The sequence below is a fragment of the Terrapene carolina genome, unplaced genomic scaffold (genome assembly GCF_002925995.2).
Source record: "Terrapene carolina triunguis isolate 2854851 unplaced genomic scaffold, T_m_triunguis-2.0 Scaffold68, whole genome shotgun sequence".
NCBI lineage: Eukaryota > Metazoa > Chordata > Testudines > Emydidae > Terrapene > Terrapene triunguis.
In genome coordinates, this window is record NW_020664419.1 from 59,968,364 (window position 1) to 59,991,805 (window position 23,442).

General features: G+C 38.6%; 1 protein-coding gene and 1 non-coding gene across 5 annotated transcripts in view; both read left to right on the forward strand.

Annotated features, from left to right (window-relative positions):
* Positions 1 to 23,442, forward strand: part of CNOT2 (CCR4-NOT transcription complex subunit 2) — a 142,002-nt gene that overhangs the window by 15,360 nt on the left and 103,200 nt on the right. The gene's annotated exons all lie outside the window — the stretch shown is intronic.
* LOC112115560 lies at positions 4,965 to 5,102 on the forward strand. Its single transcript, XR_002908832.1, has one exon. It is a non-coding gene; the product is annotated as a U4 spliceosomal RNA (small nuclear RNA).

Here is a 23,442-nt window from a genome sequence, read left to right on the forward strand (position 1 = left end):
GCTGTGAAATTGATATCAAAAGATTTATTGGATGGAACTTGGATAGTAAGAAAGTAACAGTAGAAAGGGTAGGAAATGTATAGAGTAAGCTTCACTAATTGCAAAATGATCTAGCAAATTTGCAATATTAAGTTGTGGACATGTAGCCAAAACCTTTTTTTTTCTCTGAACATGAGCAAGTAAAACTTTGGGAGTGGATTGAAGAAAGGAACTGCAGGGTTTTGTCTACCCTTAAAGAAAAAGAATCTCTCATTGGTGCTGACGGTGACTGTATTAGTGGATAAACTGTTATATAATGCCTAGAGCAGCTCTAGACAACACAGTGGTAAAAATGCCAGCAGCTAGTAGTCTACACTAATGTTCCTTCTATTGTTTTAATGAAGCTGCAGTACACCAGTGTGGCGCTACAGCAACATTGGGACATTTCCAGAAAGAACTGGGTATAGACAACCAAGCCTAGATGCATTGATGACAGTGTCTACTGTTGTAAAGGATCAGTGTTTTAAAGATGTCTTTCCATTGGAGCTTTGCCTGCACTAACAAGTTAATCCACCTCCTAGCTACAAGTACAGCTGAACTGGTGTTGAAGACAGTCAGTGTTGAGAACGATTCTTTCTGGAATGTGTCTGAAAGTTGTTTTGGTCCTCTCCCTGCTTACATTTTTGGGATGAAAGGAACTATAAAAATGACTAATGTTCCCTCTTTCCTAGATGTATTTTGTTGTTTGTGTGTGTGTGTGGGCATAGACTGTCTCTCATTCTACATTTTGTATGGTACCAAGCACAGAGGCTCTCCCATCTTGGTGTTCTATAGGTGGTACTATAATAAAAATAATCATTTTGGAGGTCAGGAGGGAAGTTGCATTCCACCACACTGGGTTATACCATGTTCATATTTAGAAAGGTCATAATGGACCACTTGAACTAAAATGATTATGAAAAGCTTTATGCCAAACTTTATATAGGGGAAAGCATTTTATGATATTAGCAGACATCTTGGATTTCATAATTTTTAACTTTTTAAAATTTTCTTGGAAACTATTTTGATAGTATTTTTTTCCAGTGTGTTGCATAAACATCTGTAGTCTTAGTAGCAGCAGTTCCCTACTATGAGACATGTTGATCACCTTTCAGAACTCTGCTTGTAGTTGCCCAATATGTAACTCACTTTTGTTTGGTAGAACAATCCTGTGAAATTCAAAGGCTTCCTTAGGATAGTTCACTTCCAGGTGCATTTAACTGCATGGTAGTAATTGTAATATTTCCATTGGCATACGTAGCAGCTTCAGCCAGAAAGAAAGAAATCACATTGAATATTGCTATATAAACTAAATACATGCTGGTTTCATGAAACTATAGATTTCCATCATTCTGTTTACTCATATGGTGAGAGTGGTTTCTAAAGGCCAAAGTTCAGGTAGCTATGTCTTGCTTTGTTCATAGCATTAGGTTCTCAACTAGAGTGTACAAGACTTAAAAGTAAAGAATACAATTTTGATGTCATTGTCTGTTACAAGTTTACTATTATCCATTTTTAAGTGGAAGTTTTCCATTAGGATTAGCAATAGTAGCAGTTAATTTAATATTCAGTGAGATGTTCCATCTTTCTCACCAACCATATTCTAACTTACTATTTAAAGTAAAGCATAGTTCTTTATAAGATAGTTCTTCAACTTGAGGTGCATTTAGCTGGTCCTGTACTTTTATGCATGAAATAATATGCACACTATCAGGATCTATAATTTTCTTATTTATGTGGATAGCAGTTCCCTGTTCCAGTTTCTTTGTCAGTCGTTGATAATGTAGCAATGAACTTTTGCTAGAGTATCTAAAGACTTGACTTACTGTTCAATGTAATAATGACAGTTCAAGGTGAATGGTCCCCTAGAATATATCTGTTCAACCTTGTATTTAGCGTTGGCACTCTGTGGTACCTTGGAACAGCTCTTTGTAGCTCAAAAGCTTGTTTGTCTAACCAGCAGAAGTTGTTGGTCCAATAAAAGATTACCTCACCCATCTTGTGTCTCTAATATCCTGGGACCAACACAGCTACAACAACATTGCATACTCTCTTGAAGGTGTCGCTTAGTTGCAAATATCCTAGATTTTTCTTGCTACAGTTTGTACACTTACTGTTTATATGCTAAATCTTTTACTTATATTACTAGTAAATTGGCAGTTGCATGTCAGAGTGAATTTTAAAAATTTTCCTGATGTTTAAAGTGAACTCCACTTCTGTTGACAAGGTTACACAAAAATGCTTTAAGTTTAAAACTAGCACCTTTACTTGGCTGGAAGAAAAGTGATATGAATTTAACAAAGTTCTGATAGGTTTTGAACTATGTATTAAACATGTGCAATAGTGAACTTTGTAATATTTATATTTATGTATTCAGAGAGATGTTCCTAGCTAAGATTTTTTTCCCCTTGAAAAGACCAAAAAAATTAATTGGAAAAACTATACTATTGCAATGTTGGTTACATAGTTCAGCATTTTTAAGTAATGAATTACGTAAGTGTAAATTGAAACAACTCTGCTTCCTTGTGAGATATGCATTACAGTAATCTGTGATCATGTAGTTAGACTCTAGATTCACATTTATATTATTTCAGAAATAGCTTGTAATCATAACTAGTGTAATGTATGTGTGCAAAAAATTGAGGATGCACATTGTATTTTAACTCTAGCATTTCTTGACTTGAGTCCCTATCTGTATAAGTTTTGACATATCTTAGGTTTTACGATTATTAACTTATTTTTGCATGGTTAAGTGCTACTCTGATTATATATAATTCAGTAGTTAAAATCAAATCCAGCAAATTTATACCATATTTTTATTTGCCACTCTTTTCCTGCCTCAGAGTTAGAACAATCCTTTCCCCAGGCAGTTGCAGCATCCAGGCTACAACAGGTTTCTAACTGAAGCTTTCAAGACTGGGACAGTCTTTATAGCACTTTAGATTTTCCTTTAATAGGCTCTGCGCCAATCAGTTACCTCTACCTTTAGCAGCCACCATTAGTTCAAGAACTCCTCCTCTATCAGTATAGATCACCCCCTTTTAACTAACATGTAATAAGGCACCAACCCTATAGAATACAATCTGAAGTTGGATTCTGCCTTTCCATTTATCTTGGAAATTAATACCAATTATTCTTTTAGCCTTGCACCAACAAACTCGCTCAGCTCCCATGTCTCCTTACTCTCAAATGAAGGACCATTCCTTCACTGTATATAAAACTACTTGCTGGATTCTTCACATGGTATCTAGCTTCCTAATGTTGCTGATGTCCTAACTCCTTTTTCCCTTCAGCATAGTATGCACAATGCTACAAAAATATGTCTTAATAAATTTACATTTTAATTGTATTTAGTACTAATCTTGTGTCTACTTTACAATTCCTGTTTTTAAATGCATTATCTGACCATATAATTTTCAATAAAGTCTTTGCCTGATTGTTTTGCAGCAGGTCTTTCCAAAGTAACTATCATACACTCCGTGGCTAGCAAGGATAATACTAACTTTTTCTCAAGAAAACTTTTGAATCTGTGACCATTCTGGTACTTGGAAATACTGCCTCATCTTTATAATGAAGCTGGAGAAATGTACAGAGGCACCCCAAAGAAAACTGGACTTTTTTTATAGACTAAAAACATTGTGGTAGAAGAATTAATCAGGACAGATCTAAGAGTATCCCCAGTATACTATTTCATCTTATATAATTACATGTGAAAGGAAACAACATAAACTTTTATGTTGCCTGCTGGTTGGGGAGACGGGGATGAACCTAGGTTTTTAAAGGGTCTGGTATTTTTACACCTGTGGATGGTTCACTGCTGCTTTGCAGCTAGCATTAAAGAGCTTCTCCTACAAAGCCAGCTGTTAAGAGACCAACTAATTCTAAATCAGGTATCATTGTTTTACCTAAATCCCTTAAAAAAGTGATACCATAAAATGATTAGTACTATGACTCTGTTACAACAAACTTTTTGCTTTGTCTTTGGCCTGGTCTACACTAGGACTTTAATTCGGATTTAGCAGCGTTAATCCGAATTAACCCTTCACCCGTCCACACTACAGAGCCAGTTAATTCGAATTAAAGGGCCCTTTAAATCGATTTCTGTACTCCACCTCGACGAACGGAGTAGAGCCTAAATCGATTTTGTTAATTCGAATTAGGGTTAGTGTGGACGCACACCACCGAATTACTGTGTTTAAGTTAATGGGGTAGTGTGGCCGCACACCACCGAATTAATGTGGTTAAAAACCGAATTAAGGTGCTTAGTGTGGCCGCGCACAATCGAATTTATACAACCTGTTTCCCAAATTCGAATTATCTAAATTCGGATTAATCCTGTAGTGTAGACATACCCTTTGACTTGACCCCCTGTTGTGGATCTCCTTTATTATTTTAATGAATTATTATGCAATTACGTAATCTTGCTATCCATCCGTTTTAAGTTCTCTCTTTTTCTCTCTCTCTCTAAAAACAAACTACCATGTGTGTGAAATATAAATAAAATAGATACATGGGGCAGTTAATTTCATTTTTGTGTGTTCTGGAGCCTGGGATGATAGAAGGCTAAAATGTGTCACCTGTTCCTTCCTCCCACAGTAGCTCTTCTTGTGGACTAGCAGGAACAGCAGACTGAAACCAAGGCTGTCAGTTTGACTGATGCTGCTTGCACTGGCAACCTTTGCAAGTGCTTTGTGCAGTAACAGGAGAACAACAGATCCAGTGTTTTTCTTCCCAGTTGTGATTCTCTTGCATAAGATTGTGTGTCCCACAAAACATAAATACTTAATAGAGTGTAGAGATGGCAATGTGATATCCCATGATTCATGAGAAATTCAAATCTTCTCTCTACATGTCTTTTTCTGTTTATGAAAATTATCAAGAGAATATACTTCTTACATACTGCAAATTCTTTTAAGGTGTTAGAAAATACCCATTCTTGAAGTACTAACTTTGCACAGTGGCAGTATCATAGCCAATGAGGTTAATCTGAGGCATGATTGCTAGTTGAAAACTTTTCCCAATACCCTGCCATGTTGATTTAAAATATAGTCGACGCTGGCAATTTTTGACAGTCTCATGTGAGGGGGCGGGGGAAAAAACCTGTTGGTATTTCTCAAACGAACCAAGTTTTCCAATTATAGTATCCAGTCTAACTCTCATTGACTTTGGGAGTGGGACAGGGGCTGGACTATGGACGCACAGTTGGAAGATAGTTTTAAAAATTACAAAGAAATTTAAAACACAAACATAACCACATTCTTCTTATTTAAATTACACCCAAATTACACAAACAAAAGAACTTGTGTATGAAATTGCTGAACATACTGTGTGTGTCACAAATGTACTCTTCTTGTGCCAACCATACAAGATGGAACTTTATGGTTCATTGATTTAAAGGTTATGTGCATTTTAAAATACCATGACAAGGTTATGGGGGTGGAGGAAGGGATTTAGAAGTTAAGAGGCTAGATAGACATCCAAAATATTGAAAATATTAACATTAAAAAGACCCAAAAATGCACCCACAAGCAAGCAAACAATAATACCACAAGAAAAAGAATAGTTACTTATGAAGTACTAAAATTTAATCAGGAGGTAGAAAAGCTTCCCTGAAAACTCTGTATCTGCTATTATAAAATAAATCAATGATTAGTGAAAAGAATTTTGTTTTCCCATTTACTTTGTGCATTTGACAGCACTCTGTGTACATCCAATTGAACTCTGTTGCGGATACAGTTGCATTATTTGTCCCCAGATCAGTGTGTAAGAGTGATGTGCATACCCTTCTTCAGGCTCAGCAAGGAGGTAGTGTTCACTGCTCATGCTGAAAAGTCAGGGAGAAAAAGTAGAGAGTATGAATCACTGTATGGTAGTGTTGCTTTCTTGCCTGCCTTTACAAATAAGGCAAAGAACAGAAAAAGCCCTTAACTTTTTTTAAAAGTGTGTGTGTGTGTGTGTACGCCTATGTGCGTGCACTCTCTCTCTCTGTGTATGAATATCCCTTTCATACATAAGAAAATTTATTTTAAGTTAGTCAGTATATAAAAATATAGATTAAGCTGGGTCCCTTTCAACTTTAACATGCACACATCTGAAAACGTGCTAATACCAGAAATAAAGCTTTGTTTACTCTAAATGGATGAACTTAATTGAACAGAATAAGTTACATGGTCTACGGTACTGTGTACTATGAGTGATACCATCATGATAGACTGTGGTGCACCATTTCCTCGTTCCTGTATTATGAAGCTATGGCAATTTTATTATTCTACTCTGTTATAACTTATTCCATATTTACCATTTTAATAATTTATTCAGTGAACTTGTATTGTGGGATGGTGTGTAATTTGATACAAATAATCGATAAACAACATATAATTAATAGGACGGACTTGTATTGGGGGGTTATGACAGTGTAAACCACCAGAGTGGAGCTCTTCTACTTTATCAGATGGAATCTTATTAAGCAAATTAATGTTACTATTTTGTGTTTTGGTTTTGAATATTTCTAACAGGGTTTTGGAAAAGCCTTTAGACTAAATTGTGATAGTAATAATTTGATTTGCATTATTGTAGGTATGTTTAATATCACTGGTGATTAGAATATTGAATGGAAACAAATGTTTCAGACATTTCAAATCTAAAACAAATCAACAAATATGAAACAATGTATTGTATAATAATCCTATTGGAGTTCTGGTGACGTGTTCTTTGGGCACCGCTCTTGAGTTAGTGATACTAATACCCTTATTGGGATTACTGTTTTGTAATGGATAGTAACTATATTTTAACCTGTGTTCAGATCTGTCTCTGACTTCCTACCTTCTTTCTTCCTTCCTTCAGTCAATGTTAGGCATGCATTGTGACCAATATCACTGAAGTAAAGAACTGGTTTGAATCTGTTGGTATTGAGCAACTGGGTATTTTGTTTGCTGTTTGTGTATGCTTCAGACACAGTGCCTCTGAATGCTTTGGTCCGTCCCTTTTACATGCTCCAATCTGGGCAAACCTTCTATGAAGTGTGTTTTGGATTTTCTAGGTTAAACGGTGCAATATAAATGAAATACTGGTTTGCGTGGAGTTTTGTATTCGTTTTAGTTTGTTCTGCAAACATTAAGTTGGATTTTTCATAAGTTTTTTTGAAATTATTTTTAATGTATTTATATACAAAATCTGCAGCCTTACCAACTTTGGCTGTGATCCAAAAGCTATAAACTGGAGTAGGCATAATAAGTATTTGGAATGCAAAACTCCAGTGAAAACATCATTGCACAGAAAGTGATGTTCATGATTTAATAGGTGGTGCTCTTGCTTTTTTGGAGTACATACTAGACCAGTAAACTAACATAATGTAGGGAGGTGTAAAATTAAGGTTCTGACCTTGTTTTTTAAAGAGCCTAGGATGTCTTTGGCAAGATCCCTGGCATTAACCCCTGTTTCCTAACTAAATTTAAGCAATAATATTTTCTCTCTAAATTTTCTTTGAAGTTTTAATTGATTACAGTTGTCTCAACTTCCCATCCAAAACTAACAGTGCACAGCAGTGCTACACAATAAACAGCTACCATATTCCATTTCAGAAATGGCTGATTTTAGTGGTGAGTGAATTGATTTTTATAGTTTTGTTTAGCATTTAAAAAAAAAAAAACAACCAAGGTTCTCTTAACTGTGTGTCAAACTTTGGTTTTAAAAATCAGTTTGAGTTTATGAATGTAGAAAGGTGCCTGAAATTGATATAAACTTGTGTACGTTCACTTACATCTAAATGTAAAGTGCTGTTGCTGAAATTTGAGTTTAAAGTGGCATTTAATGTTTTAGCTGTGGTGAGTTAGATTCCAGTTCAATGGGAATCTTAATGATGGAGATCTAAATCCCTGAAAATAAATAGCTGAAGAGGTGCTTACACAGCCTTCATTAAAACAGCACAAATGAATTTCTGTAGTGTCAATCAAATGGAATACATAGATTAATTACTTTGATTGTTGCATACTACTGTCACACTATTTTTCACTCTTGTTGTATCCTGTAATGTTTGGTCATAATACCAGATTGTCTTGTCCTAATTCGCGCTGAGAGAAAAGTCTACCTGTCAAAGAAGGCAGATATCTAATTGAAAAGTGGAGCCATGCTGAACAGCTTTAGATGCTGAATCTCCCTGATAAATAGGGTAACAAAACCTTTCATCACACTTGAGAGGAAACAAGTTAAAATTTTATTTTTCAGGTCCTTGAAGAGCAGTCCTCTTAAAAAAAACTCCCTCTGCTAGAAGGCCAAGTCTCCCCCCCTCTCCCCCCCGCCTTAATTCTGGTAGTAACACCCACTAGTCATCCATCTATATTGGAGTGAATAGTGCTTGACTTTGGGAATGACGTTCTTCCTTATTACATTCTAAAGGTTTTTCACATGCCTCTTTAATATGCTCTGGGGAAGTTTGTGTGTCTGTACTTGATTTGCAAATATGGGTGAAGCAATTTCCACTCTCCAACCCTGATTAATGTTGGGTGTGATATCCTCAATAGAGCACATGCTGAGGCATATCACAGTGGAGTTGGCAATCACTTTGAGGAGGATTTGCTATCAAGGACTTACATTTGAAAGTTAAAGCATTTTAGCACAGCCATAATTTTACTACATTTTGGGGGGGGGGGGGGGTTGGGCATCCAGCACATAACTCTAAAGTAAATATGTGCTTATATATTTTGCTGTGGGAAAAGCCCAACTTAGGATTCCCAATCAGTATAGGTGTAGAGCAGACAATTACAAATACTTTTTTTACATTTTAATACAAAACATTTGCAAAGTAGTGTCACCTTAATTTACATAAGTCCTTAGTTTAAGGTTTTGTTTCTTCCGCTAAAATTCACTTCACAACAATCTAGAACAATGCAAAGACATGGCTGTGATGTCATCAGCTGTTGCAGATGACCCATAGTTTCCTGATCTGAAGGTCTGGTAGGTAAGTAAAGGTGATACTGAAATTGAAAGGACCCTGTTAATTTAAACATTATTTTTAAACCCCAGTTCCATGTGCATTCTACCAGTATTTGTAAGTCGTTATTCAGTTTAAAATATTTATATTTTGCCAAGCAAATATCTTGAACTATGAAGACCTTTACAAATGACAGCTTGAGAGTATGCATGTAGAACATAGTCATCCTTTGATTACTGTCAAATGTAAGACTTCCCCAGAAAGTCAAAAAATGCTGCCTGTGGGGTAGCCATGGAAGACAGAGGTTCAGGGCTTGAAACCTTGTTGTCTGTGAGGGTAGGTGAAGAGTAGTTGGTCCTAGAACTCCCTTTTGTAATGGTTTAGGGAACACAGAAGAGAGAACTCATGGTAAGCTGTTGGATTCGCCTAAAAATAACCTGTTTGAAGACACCCATTCAAATGCTGTTTGACAGAGATATGTAATAAAGAACAATCAACTTTTTGGGGGGAGAGGGTGTCTCTCCGCCTGTCAGGGAGAATGCGGTAAGGGGTCCACTCCCCTAGCTCTGCACCCTTCCCTTACTGCTCTTGTGGCAAAATCTCTCCATGTCTTTGTTTTCAGAGAACCCAGCTCATATGGGATTCCACTCCAAAGTAGTAGTGGTTCATCACTCCAGGGTACCTTTTTGGCTGGAGGCTGGTTACCAAATTAAGGGAAGCTCTTAGCTTTAGTAGTGGTCACTAGGATATTTACTTCTAGAGGCTGGAGTCATGGGACCTTTCCTCAGGGGCCCTGTCAAATTGGCCCTTCCCGCCTGGAGAAGCCTTGAACCTCAGGTTTTGTTGTGTGGGGAATTGTAGGGGAAGAGAGTCTATGGCTTTACTGGGGGCCAGCTCAGGAATTTTTTCAACTACCCTCCGTATAGATGGAGTGGTACTCTTTTGTCTGTGAAGGATCTGGCCATCCAGAGCTCCTCCGATCTGTCTCCTCTGGATCTGTCATCATTACAGACCGTGATGCTTGAAATGTCTGAAAAAGCAGCCAAGGATGTTGCTCCCGTCTTTGAGCAGGAGTATTTTGAAATGGACTATGAACCTGATTTAGCATTGGATGAACACATGGGGTGACCCTCTGCCATCTTTCCTTCTGAAGATGCTACACAGTTCCACAATTTGGTGGATAATATGGTATCCACTTTAAATCTTCCTGCAGTACCTGTGGAAGAGACTTCTCACTCGGTGTCTGATATCCTTGGTCCTACCTCAGGGAATAGAATATCCCTCCCATTTTTGGATAATTTGCTATCTCTGTGTGAGCCATGCCTGCTTCTTGTCAACCTGTTTATAAGAAAGCTAATAAGTTGTATTAGATACCTTCTGAGGGGGTTTCCTACTTTCATACTCACCTGGGCCCAAATTCACTGGTGGTGGCTGCTGCCAGTAACAGGGCAAGATCTGGACAATCTCACTCCACCCTAGCTGATGAAGAAAGGAAAATAATTGATTCATTGGTGAAACAGGTGTTCTCTTAATTGTTCCTTGGTATTAGGGTGGCGAATTATCTGGCGGTCATGGCCCTCTACCAGTTCCATTTACGGGAAAAGATGACATTTGTCCTTACAGGATTTAGCTGACAAGAAGAGGTTGCCAAATGCCATATTGGTGGAGGGCCAAAATGTAGCCCAGCATTCCCTCAGGGCCTCTTTTGACACTTCAGACTCTGTTGCCAGAGCATTGGCATCTGCTGTGACCATCAGGAGGCATGCATGGTTTTGTTTTTCCTCCCTGACTCTAGACACACAGATTAAGTTGGAGGATCTCCCCTTTGAAGGGAAGGGCCTTTTCAGTGAAAAGACAGATTATTGGAAAAATTAAAGGAAATAAGGTTGCAACCTTCTCTCTAAATTCTGACTTCCTTTGCTAGGAGGAGATGACCTACTTTGTTTTTCCAGTACAAGAGCCCCTACCCCCCAGTCTTCATCATCTTATTTTTCATCATCAGAGAAGCCAACGGTAACAGCAGCCTTCCAGAGCCAACATAGTAAGAGGCCCTTAAAACTGAGGTCTAAGCCTAAATAACCTGCTTCTTTGTCAAGGAACAGCAAGCCTCAATTTTGGTGAGACTATTGAGAGTTGAGAATCAGTCAATCTGCCCCCTTCTTTGGAGAGAAGCTAGCTCATTTTATCATGCATGGAGACTAATTATGTCAAACCAATGGGTTATAGAGACCATAGAAAGGGGCTATGTACAATTCGAAAGATTGCCCCCCCCCCCAATTTCCCTCTTCAAGAATCCCTCTCATGAGATTATTCTCTTGCAGAAGCAGAAAAATTGCTCCTGATAGAAGCAGTCAAAGAAGTCCCTGAATCCCTGTGGTGTCATGGCTTTTATTCCTGTTACAGAAGGAAGACGGTGTATGTTTATCCAATACTAGATGTAAGGCATTTGAACACGTAAATTTGGAAGTCCTGGTTCCATATATTGACTTTGGCCTCCATAATCCCTTTGCTATTGATCATGGGTTGATTTGTGACTTGATTTAAAGGATGTGTATTTTCATATTTCAATTTGTAATGCTTATCACCAGTACTTCCATATTTTGGTGGCTGGATGCCATTTCCAATATTACCTGCTTACATTTGGCTCCTCCACGGCACCCAGAATGTTTACAAAATGCCTCTCTGTGGTAACAGCTCATTTGAGAAATCAGGGTATTTTTGTTTACCCTTGGCTATTGAAGGCCACTGTACGTGAGGACCTGTTAAGCCATTTTGTTTTTTACAACTAATTTCTTTTCAGGTCAATTATCTGTCCTACTCAATGGATTCCCTTTATAGGTTCTATACTGGACTTTGTGGAAGGCAGAGCTTTTCTATCAGATGATAGGTTTCTCAAGATGAGCCAGAATCTATTAAAGATTCAGTAGGGTTCCACTCAGAGAGTGAAATACTTCTAGGGTCTGATAGCAGCCGTTACTTACGTGACACTGTTTGCTTGTCAGAGAATGAGATCTAGGAAGCGCTAGATATCTCAGGTCAACAGAACATGTCAGGACAACATCCATATGTTTATCACCAGACCTCAGACCATCGTAGCCTATCTGAAATGGTGGTCAGTAAGAACAAATTTGCCCAGAGATTTACAGTTTAACCTCAGGACCTGTCTCTGATGGTAATGTTGGATGCATCCAACAAGGGTTAGCGGGGGCTCATCTAAATCAGATGACAATTCAAGGACATTGGTCTTATCAAGAGATAGCCCTGCAAATAAATGTGTTGTAAGAGAGCTGTTCATTTCACCCTTAAGTCATTTCTTCATCACCTACAAGGGAGGGTTGTGCAGGTGATGGCAGACAATACATTGGCAATGTATTATATCAACAAGCAGGGGAGTGCTCATTCTGCTCTCCTGTGTGCAGGGGCTGTAAATCTATGGGATTGTTGTATCCTTTATGGTGTCTATCCCTGTGGCCCTGCATCTGGTAGGGGGAAACAATGTAGTTGCAGATTGGTTCAGCAGAGACAGCTCTCGGTGCATTAATGGTCCCTGAAGGATCAGTTGGTTCAGACCATATTCTCCAGCTGGGATGGACCAGAGGTGGGCCTGTTCACAATGAGCCCAACAAAAAGTGTCCCCTCTTCTGTTCCAGAGCTGGCAGGGACAGTCTGTTCCTGCCTGATGCTGTGCTACTGCAGTGGAGGAAAGGTTTTATGTATGCCTTTCTCCCCTTTCTATTGATCCAGAAGGTAGTGAGAAAGATACACCAGGACAGGTCTTGAATGATTCTGATTGCCCCGGTTTGGCTGTGGTAATGGTGGTTTATGCATCTCCTTCAGTTGTCCAGCGGAGTCTTTGTGTGTCTTCCTCTGTCACCAGACCTACTGTCTCAGTAGGAGGGCAAAGTTTTTCATCCAGACCCACAGTCTCTTCACCTGACCAGTGTGGGTGATTAGACCTTGACGCTGTCTGCTTTTGAGCAGTCATGTTCTTTATTTGTGCAGGACACAATAAAACTCTAGAAAACAGTCCACTAGAAATGGTTACCATTTAAAGTGGACCAGATTTCAGGGAGGGATGAGGGCAAAAACCTGATTTTCCCTTAATCTATTTCCATTCCTTGTGTTCTGTAATGCTTAATATACTTAATCCCAGGGTTATGTAACTCATTGTTAAAAGTTCATTCGGCAGCCAGTTCAGTATATTATACTTTTAGTTAATGCGAGATCATTGTTTTTTCATTGTTCGGTTAAAAGGTTTATCAAATTTATGTCCCCCTGTTAGGGATCTCAATTTGGTGTTGACCATGCTGGTAAAATGGCCCTTTGAACTCTTGGCCGAGTGTACTCTCTATCACTTATCAAGACAGCCTTCAATAGTGATATGATGTCGGTCAGCAAAGTGAGTGAATCAAATGCCTTTATAGCTGATCCAGCTTTCACTTCTTTTCATAAAGACAAATTAGTTCTCAGACTTGATCCCAGGCTCTTATCTAAAATGGTGTCTGATTTTCACATTAATCAGATTATTAATTTGCCAATTTATTTTCGCTAAACCTCATTCTAATAAGAGGGAGTCTGTTCTACATTCTGTGGATGCAAGAAGAACCCTTCCTAATTATTGAGATGGAACTAAGTGTTTTCGTAGATTGTCGAGTGAGTTTGTTTTTGTTTGTCTTACACTAACAATTGAATGGTTTACATGGTTTCCTGCCAGATTATAACTTTATGGATTAAACAATATATTGCTGAACATAACATGCTAGAAAAAGGTTCTGGGCCTGCTTTGATTTGACCACATTCCACAAGAGTGGTGACTATTTACTTTGCTTGTTTTAGGCAGATACCAGTTGTTGAAATTTGCAGGGCTGCAACCTGAATTTAGGTGCACACTTTCACTAAGTGCTATTGTTTGGATCTGGCCCCTAGAGCAGACACTGGATTTGGTAAAGTGGTGCTGCAGTGTCTATTCAATTAGGGCTCTGTTTCTGCCTCTAGGTCACTTTTCTGCACTAATCATCAGTCTGTCCTATAAGTGGGAATATGCAGAGCCTCTCAAAGAAGAAATGAACTTGTAACTGAGATTCTTTGAGGTCGCTCTTCATATTTGCACTTCCTACCTATCTTCCCCACTCTGTGAGCCCTTGTTTATTATGTGTCTCTGGAAGGAACTGAGGTGGGGAGGGTGCTCCTCCTCCTATATAGCCTCACCTTCAGTACATCAATGATGGGAAGGAGGGGGTGAGAGTGCTCCTATTTAAACTGCTAGAAGAAGGTTCTACGCAAGGCACCATAAGGTGGGGCAGTACCCATAAGTGAATATGCAGAACTATCTCGGAGAATCTCGGTTAGAAGTAACCTTCATTTATGAAGAGACACTCAAACCGTAAAACTTGTTATAAAATGACAACTGCCATAAGTGGCAGGAGGCCTAATACAAAAGCAATATTCTTTGGACCCTCCATATCCAAAAGTCTTAGAGGGGAATTCCTTTCTTCTGGTGGAAGGCAAATAAGATCTTTTCTCCTTTTCCTTTTTACAATTAAAGCAGTTGATACAACTTCCTCAAGGATAACACTTATGTCAGATACTCTGTCTTTAGTTTCCTACCTGAGATAACAGAAAGGTGCCAAGAGTTAGAATATTCACCAAGAAACTCTGATAATCAAGTGAGCAGAGGCAAATTCACAATTCAATAAAAGCAATGGGTGAAATTGCGCTGTTGTTTTAAACATAACTTTTTGTTAGTTTCCATGGTGAGTTCAATTTAATTGATTGCATGATATGGCCTGAATGCTTTTAAAGGCTTTCCTAAAAGCCAAAGGCATATTGGCCTATCAGAAAAATCTATGAAACAAGAAGTTGAATGAATTGAAAATTGGAAATATTTGTCATAATCCTAGACTGCAATCTATTAACATAATAAAAGATTTGAGGAAGAGTTTTACTAATCAGTGGAATGTGACCCAAAAATTCTAGCATGGGAAGTGATAGAATTGGAATATGCTGTTTCTTAGATTCCTATGTTGTTGACTGTTTTATTATTTAAAAATAAATGAAACCCTAAAGTTTCCTTTATTGTACTGAACAAGTGAACTCAGGCCTTGTTACTGTAACTTCATAAAAATGTAGTACAGAATCTAATATTGAATGCAATCGCTTCTTTTGTACATATATTATTATAAATCTGAATATCCTGGCCTGTCTAGGGGACTAGTAGTCAAGCTACAATCTATCAACTCCAAATTTGATGGTTTTGTTTTTGAATAACCATTACTAAAAGAGATTACACTGGGAAAGGCTGCACATCCAAGTAGATAAAAAAGTTATTAGCAGTAAGTAGAGATCCTATAGGGCAGTGCTTTTCAAGCTATCTGATGTGGGAGACTGGCAATTTTTTTTCCCCAATGTGCCAGGGACCGGTGTCATATTATTATCCTATTCGACGTTCTTATGAGGAAACTCGCCGCGGACCGGCAGCCGATGGCTCGCGGACCGGCACCGGTCCGCGGACCACCACTTTGAGAAGCACTGCTATAAGGAATGGAAAGGAAAAAGGAGTGATAGCAAAAGTTGCTGCATCTTGGAGGTTAAATGTATGAATAACATGAGAATTGCTTAAAAAATCAAGCTGAATTAACGCTTGCCAAGGAAATTAAATGATGAGGTTTTTTTGTTTTGTTTTTAGTTATGTAAGTAAAAGGAAAATGAGGAAGGATGAGGTTGGGCCACTATGCAATGTAGATGGGGGAGGAGATTTAAAGATAATTTAGGTATGGCCCAGAAACTAAATTAATACTTTGCCTCAGTTTTCAATAACAACAGAATATGGGTATGAAGGGCAGGTTGGCTGATGGAAATGAGTGTAGAGAAATGGAAATTTCCATACCTGAGGTAGAAGAAAGTCGTAGCTAAGGCCATGTCTACCTTACAAAGTAGGAGTGGGCTAATGAAATTTGCTGAAGATACAGAGTTGGGGGGCATCATCAGTACACAGGAGAATCGTGTTATACAGAAAGATCTGGATGACCATGAAGACTGGAGTAACAGGAAGAAATTCAGTAGTACAAAATGCAAGATCATACACTTAGGGTCTAATAATAAGAATTTCTACTGTAAACTGGGGGCTCATCGGTTGGAAATGAGAGAAAGAGAGAGACCTGGCTGTGTTGGAGATCACAAGATAAGTTTGAGCCACCAATGTGATGCTGCTATGAAAAAGGCAAGGGTGATCCTGGAATGTATCCTGCAACGTGTTTTCAGTAGCGAGGGAAGTATTAATGCCATTCTACAAAGCACTAGATCTAGAATACCGTGTACAATTTTGGTCACTCAAGTTCAAGGAAGATGAATTCAAACTGGAACAGGTACAAAAAAGAGCTACTATGAAGAGCAGGGGAATGGAAGGCCTATCTTATGATAGGAGACTGGAAGTGCTTGGCTTGTTTAGCATAGCAAAATGAAGGCTGAGTGCTCTCTATACATCCATCAAAAGGGTAGACACTGGAGAGGGTGAAGAGCTATTTAAGCTAAAGGACAATGTTGGCACAAGAACAAAGGAGTATAAACAAATTCAGGCTGGGAAGTCCAAGAAGGTTTCTAACCATCAGAGGAGTGAGGCTTTGGAATGGCTTCCCAGGAGGAGTAGTGGAGGCAAACTACTTATTAGTTTTGAGAGAGCTGGACAAAGTTATGAATGGGATTTTATACCAGGGTTGCTTGTGATGGTGGGGAAAGGGCTCGGCAGCCTTGGGATCTCTTCTGGTTAATGTCTCTTGTTCCTAAATATCTTATCCCTAGGACTCTTAGGTGGCACCGAACTCACTCACTCACTCACTCACTCACTCACTCTTTCAGTTGCATGACTGGTTGGTTCTCCCTCACAGGCTCAGGGTCTGATTGCCGAAGGAATTTCCCCCCAGGACAGATTGGCAGTGACCTTTGGCTGTTTTGTTTTGTTTTTTGTTGTTTTTTTTTGCCTTCCTCTGCAGTGTGTGGTGTGGGTTACTTGATGAGATTATCTGGGTATATCTCACTTAATCAGTTCTCTGTTATTGCAGGGAGCTCTGGCATTGGTGCCCCTCAGTCCCTTCTATTTTCTGCCTGTGGCACAGAATAGTTTGTCTCCTGGAGGCTGTAAGTTTGGTTGTTGAATTTAGTGTGCGGGTGCGGAGTGGTGGTTTATGATATACAAGACTGGATGCTGGTGCGCCCTTCTAGCTTTAAACTCTCCCTGACTCTAAAATGGCATAAGATTGAAGCTGCATTAAATTTTGAAAATGTATTTCTAAACTAGATACAGTAACTCCTCACTTAACATTGTAGTTATGGTCCTGAAAAATGCGACTTTAAGTGAAACGATGTTAAGCGAATCCAATTTCCCCATAAGAATTAATGTAAATGGGGGGAGGGGGAGTTAGGTTCCAGGGCAGCTTCCCCTACTCTGCAAGCACCAGGGGTGGGGGGCTCAACCCTCAGCCTGCCCACTCCACCCCTTGCCCCAAGCCCCCACCCTTGACCCGCCTCTTCTCCCCCCCGCCACCTCCCCCTTTACTTTGCACGCTGCGTCCTGGCTCCTCCCCCCTCCCTCCCCTCCCTTCTAAACGCTGCAAGCCAGCTGGCTTGCCACATTCGGGAGGGAGGGGGGAGGCGCACCGAATCCTCGCTCCTCCCCCTCCCTCGTGCCTCCAAAACGCCTTATGCCAGCTGATTGCCATGGGCAGGAGGTGGGGGGAGGAGGAGGAAGGTGCTGATCCGCGGGGTCTACCGGTGGGTGGGAGGCCGTGGGGGTGGGGGGTTCCTAGGGAGGCTGCCAGCTCTGGAGAAAGTAGGCAGCCAAACAACGTAAGAGTGGAGCATTGCACAACTTTAAATGAGTATGTTCCCTAATTGATCAGCAATGTAACAACGAAACAGCGATAAGCGGGATGACTTTAAGTGAGGAGTTACTGTAATTTAGTCTACAGCTTTTCCCCATTTTTTTTATTAGTCAGTTGAAAGGCTTGTTACATCTGAATTTTATAAAGGAAAAGTTCTTATTCCACCATAGATTATTAGATCTTGGGAGAAAAGAGCTTGGTGGAATTAAAATGTGCATCTATGAAGGAGAGATGGTAAAGCAACAACACGATCCAACTGGTCCAACACACAAAATAGTCGTCAATATGCAGATTTACAGAGTGGATCAGGTCAAGGCAGTACATACACACATCATTCTTTATGGGCAAAGAAGAATACATAAAACACTTAAGAGAAACATTTTAACATCAGTTTGGACAAAGTGTTTTGCCTTCATGTGGGGGGGAAACAAACTATCATTTTGGTATGTACCCATGACTCAGTTGACAGGTGATTTAACACATCAGTGAAAACAGAGGAAAAAGCAGAGAAATTATGGGCATGTCTTCACTGGCAACATTAAACGGCAACGCTCTCCCAGCACTCTAAAAAAACCCACCTCCACGAAGGGTATAGCTACCAGTGCTGGGAGCATAGCTGGGAGCCGGTACACTGGCATTTTACAGCGCTGAAACTTGCTGCGCTCAGGGGGGTGTTTTTTCACACCCCTGAGCACGAAAGTTCCAGCACTGTAAATTGCCAGTGTAGAAAAGCCCTGAGAAGGGATACCACGTGAAAACCCATTAGCCTATGAATAAAGTGTGATCATAATGGGGCCTGTATGGTATGAAAATGTTTTGCAACCTCATCCAGCATTAAGACCACAATTCAAGGTTGCTGTTCCTGGAATGTGTGACTATTTTCTTTGTCTTATTGTGAGGGTAGATACTAAATTCTCTTTTCATTCTGAGATTGAAGGAGGATGTGGAGACTTCTCATATATTTCTTAAACCGTTAGATAATTTCAGAGCTAATCAAGAAAGGATTCATTTCAGTGTTCTCTCAGAATTTATTTTTATTTCCCTGATTCAGTTCTCTCTGAACTTGAAAACTGAACGTGCTGTTAAAGCCATGCTCAGTTTGGTTCCCTTCCCAATCAAGATTTTTGTCTCCAGAGCAAGTAGATGCCCAGGCTAATGTTTATTAACAGTAGTTAAATGCTGTCTGTTACCCATTTATCCAGGGGAGGAAAAATATGAAATGGGAATTTCTCTGAGGGATGAAGCTTGGAAACAATTTGTCAAAATCTAGGGTATTGGGCACACTTCCTCTTTATCCAACAAATATCTAATTCAAAACATTGTAAGACTTTGCTGAACCAATCAGATGACAGTGGATGAGCATTGTGGACTTGTAAATGCTAGATACGCATCCATTCACATCTCAGTATTAAACATCTTTTGCCCCTGTCATGTGACTGCCGACATTTGGATAGTTACCTGCAAACTACTCTCAGAAACATGAAGCTACCTCATTACTGCTGTTAAATTCTACCTCCGCAGCCTTTATGGTTGACCTTATAAAATCCTAGCTTTAAAAATTACCTTACAGCTTTTAGCTTTATGCAAATGATTTACTGAGACATAAGCACTTACAATTAGATTGCTTATCTTGAATTATGCATTTTGGAGGGAGTGTTCTGCATGCTGTGCTAGAAAGATTGTATTTTAGATTAATATGATTCCCATTTCTTCCAGTTTTTTTACTTAATGATTTTCCTGTTGTGAGGATATGCTTTTGAAAGAGAGATTAGAACTTCCTCTAGTAATGTCTTCTCAAAGATTGCCACAACCAGTCTGACCCTGCTTTAACTGCTAAGGAAAGAAGGAAATTTTCATGATTATAGTTAAGTTTTTAAAAAATAGCGTTCTGTTATATTTTAGGGCGAAGCCTCCATATGCAAGTTTAACTATGAAATTAGTCTTCTGGCAATGAGTTGAAATGGTGTGTCCTACTTGAGGCTCAGCCCATGGTTGTAAGGTCTTATGACCATTTCAGCTGAGCGGGACAAAAATCAGTAGTGAGGACATTGGTGAACTTGGTCGCTTAAGGAAAAAAAAAATTCAGGTAAGACAAATTTCCCTTTCCTTGGACTATGCAGTCATCCACTGATGATGGATGCATGCATGCATACAGAGATTTTGTCATAAGGCTCTATGTACACGTCAGCTGTATTCAAAATAAATACCAAAATATTTTTGTCAAACAGAAAAGAAGAAAATCAGAGAATTGTTGATGCTGACTTTAGGGAGGTGTTCAAACTGATTAAAAATAAAATTATCCATTTTTTATTAACTTGTAAATAAAGTGAAAATAGTTCCCTACTTTTTCTCTGTAGATGTTGAATATTTCTGAATGGAGAACAAGTTTCTTATTGCATTCACGCTCCTGAAATTTAGATGAAATATAAAAAAGTTAATTTTAAATCTTAAAATGACTAAAAAGAGAGACATCTAATAGCAAGTGAGTTCAGGTTGCTTTCCTTTCTTGATCTTCCTTTTGTGTATAATTTGGACCCACAGGATGCCAATTTTGATATCCCAGTGTGCCCCTGCCATCTAGAATGAATGCTAGTGAACCTATATCTGTAGTACCAGATGTTCCAGTTTGGGCTACTGTCTCCTTTTCTGAAGGTTCTTCATGATTATGGCAGAAGTTGCAGCAACATTTAATAACAAGCTAGCCATAAATATGCTACTTCAAGGCTAGTTATTTTGGCTCCTTCCTAGATTCCAGAAATACAAGCAGTTTTCTAAATCATTTTAGTTGTTCCAAAATCTGATCAGCTGTGTCCTGTTTTAAGGACCAAATGTTGCATCCTGACCACTGATAACCACTTAGAGCCCTTGTAGACTATTGTATAATGCAGGGGAAACAGAATGTGTCTGAGGGTATTGAATAAATGTGAGTACCGTCATTGGAGATATCTGCCTTTTTCATAAATTGAGATTGACCTAGGATGAGGGTGATTAAAACTTATTTATTGTATTATTACACTTCCCTGTGACAAGTAGAAACTCTGGTATTCTCTCTAAATCTAGGCCCTAAATTTCTTTTTGTCTAGGCCAAAATTTAGATCCTCTGAACATCTTTGTTCTATTCTATGAGGTCAAGGGTCTCTAAAGAATGCTCAGCAACAGATAGACTTTATTATGTATCTCTGAGTCTTAGAATCAAAGAGGTACCCTTTCCCCCTTCATTGCTGAGCCTGTTCCGTAAATATTACTATGCTGGGTGGAAAGGTTTCAAGTGGTGTAGTATGTAGAATAGCATTATGGTCATCCTACTTTCTTGCACAAACAGTGTAGATTGATGTTCCTCACCATGACATCTGTTCCTTTCTAGATTCTGCCCCTTTCTCTTAGAGCTTGCTATCAATCATATGTTTTGGTGAATGGAGAGTAAAAGAACTTATTACTTGCACAGATGCTTCTTTACTTTCTTATATTTACAGCTGCCTATTCTGATCTGCATTTTTGTGTGTAAACAGTTCATCCTTGAACTATGTGCTATAACAATAGTTATTTGTTGAGGCTATCTATTAATCATCGACAAATTTTTATGTTGGAAACTGCGGAAGTCTCTGTTAGGGCTGAGCAGTACATGAGCATGACTGAATGGGAAGGAAGATGCCAGAAATGAAAGTTCTGTGATTCACTGCTGCTTGCTCTCAGCAGGGAAGAAACAATCCATCAATCTGGATTGATGGATGAGGATGCAGAAAAAAGGCCTTTGAAAGAAATACTTTTGGCGGGGATATTTAAATGTTCTTATTCTGTATTAAAAATGCAGATGTCAACATTGCATTGATGCATGATAAGTAAAAGTGAAACTGACTCTTTCGTTATCAAATCTCAATGAAGAGCAAAAAGGAAAGTTGGCACAAATATTGAAAAATCTTTCAGAAATCTTTTTAATGTAAGATGGTGACATAATGTAGTTTTAACCCTCCCCCCATTTATATTGACAATGACTTTATTCTATAGATGCTAAAATACTGTCCAGTTGTCTTTATCATATATCATATATGGAATATGATTCAGCATCTGATTCATCTTTTGTATTTTGGCTTACTCTATATTTGAACCTAATAGAAGCTATTGCAAACACTTACTGCTGTTCAAGTTGCTTTTCTGAGGACCAGGATGACTTATTTTCTTAGGCTATGTCTGCACTACAGACCTTATAGCTGCACAGTTGTACCACTGCAGCTGCAATGCTGTAAGGTCTCCTGTATAACCGCTCTATGCTGGTAGGAGAGAGCTCTCCTACTGGTATAATTAAACCACCCCCAACTCTAGCTATGTCTGTGGGAGACTTCTCTTGCCAACATAGCACTGTCCACACCAGAGCTTTTTGTCGGCGAAACTTTTGTCAGTCAGAGGTGTGTGTGTTTTCCCCACCCCCCCACTCCCCCCGACCAACAAAAGAGTTGCTAACAAAAGTGCTAGTGTAGACATAGCCTAAGTCTCCAAATTTCCACTATGCTATTCAACAATATTCTCTTCTGTTAGCTCATGTTAAACTAGGATAAGGATAGGAACAGCCGCTAGGCCAATCATATCTCCTCAGCATTGCAATTTAGTGTAATTCAAGGATCTCTTTTGGGCAACTGTAATATTTCTGAAGTGATTCTGTCAGAGAAATTATTACAAAAAAAGAAAGATGCAATTGCTAACAGGTAAGTAAAATCTTCATATATTTCTTTAACAAATATTTTTGGAAAATGGAAAAATGCATTTAAAAAACTTTTCAAAGAGGAATGGCCAGGTTAAAATCACCTTTTTAAAAAGTGTAAATATATTTTTAAAATTTCAGTTTTAAATTACCTTTTGCTGTACTCTCTTCATTTACATTTCTCACATATTAAACAATGCAAATAGATTAGCAAATTTCACTTTTGTTTATATTCCATAGCCAAACTTTTTCATTTTCTTACGTTCTAACACAGTGTTGCATTGTTTGATTGCAGACACCAAATTATTGTTGAAACTACATAAATAAAATTGAAATACTTAGTAAAATTAGCTTTACAAAATTTACACGATAGACCAAATTTGACATCAAAATGCTCCTGAAATTAAGCTGAAGGTAATAAATTTGTAATAAAACTATTGGAAAAAAGTTCACATTATTTTTACAGACTGTTGAAGTACTGTTTCAGCATAGAATGTTTTAATTTTTTCTTGTAAAATGGATTAGTATCGATATATGCTATTCTTTTCATTAATTCATATAATTTAATTTGCTGATACCTTAATGAAACCATGTTTTAAAATTAAAGTAAAATTTGGTTCCATTGGCAAAATAGAAGCTCTCTTGTATTGAAATGTTTCAACAGAATACTGTATTTGTTTTGTTTTTTGATTAGAGGAACTGGGATGTGCTTGACTAGAGTTTTTACTTTTTTTTTTTTAATTGTGGGGGTGGGGTGAGAAGGGGCTTCGTCTTTATACCTGTCAGAGCTTGGTCTTGCTGCTACATTGGGGTCTCATTCATGTTCCATCAAAGCATGACTAGATCAGAGTGCCTTAGAAGGTCATCAGTGCTGTTTTTTAATCGATGAAAGAGGGTCATAATATAGTGGCACAAGGCATTTT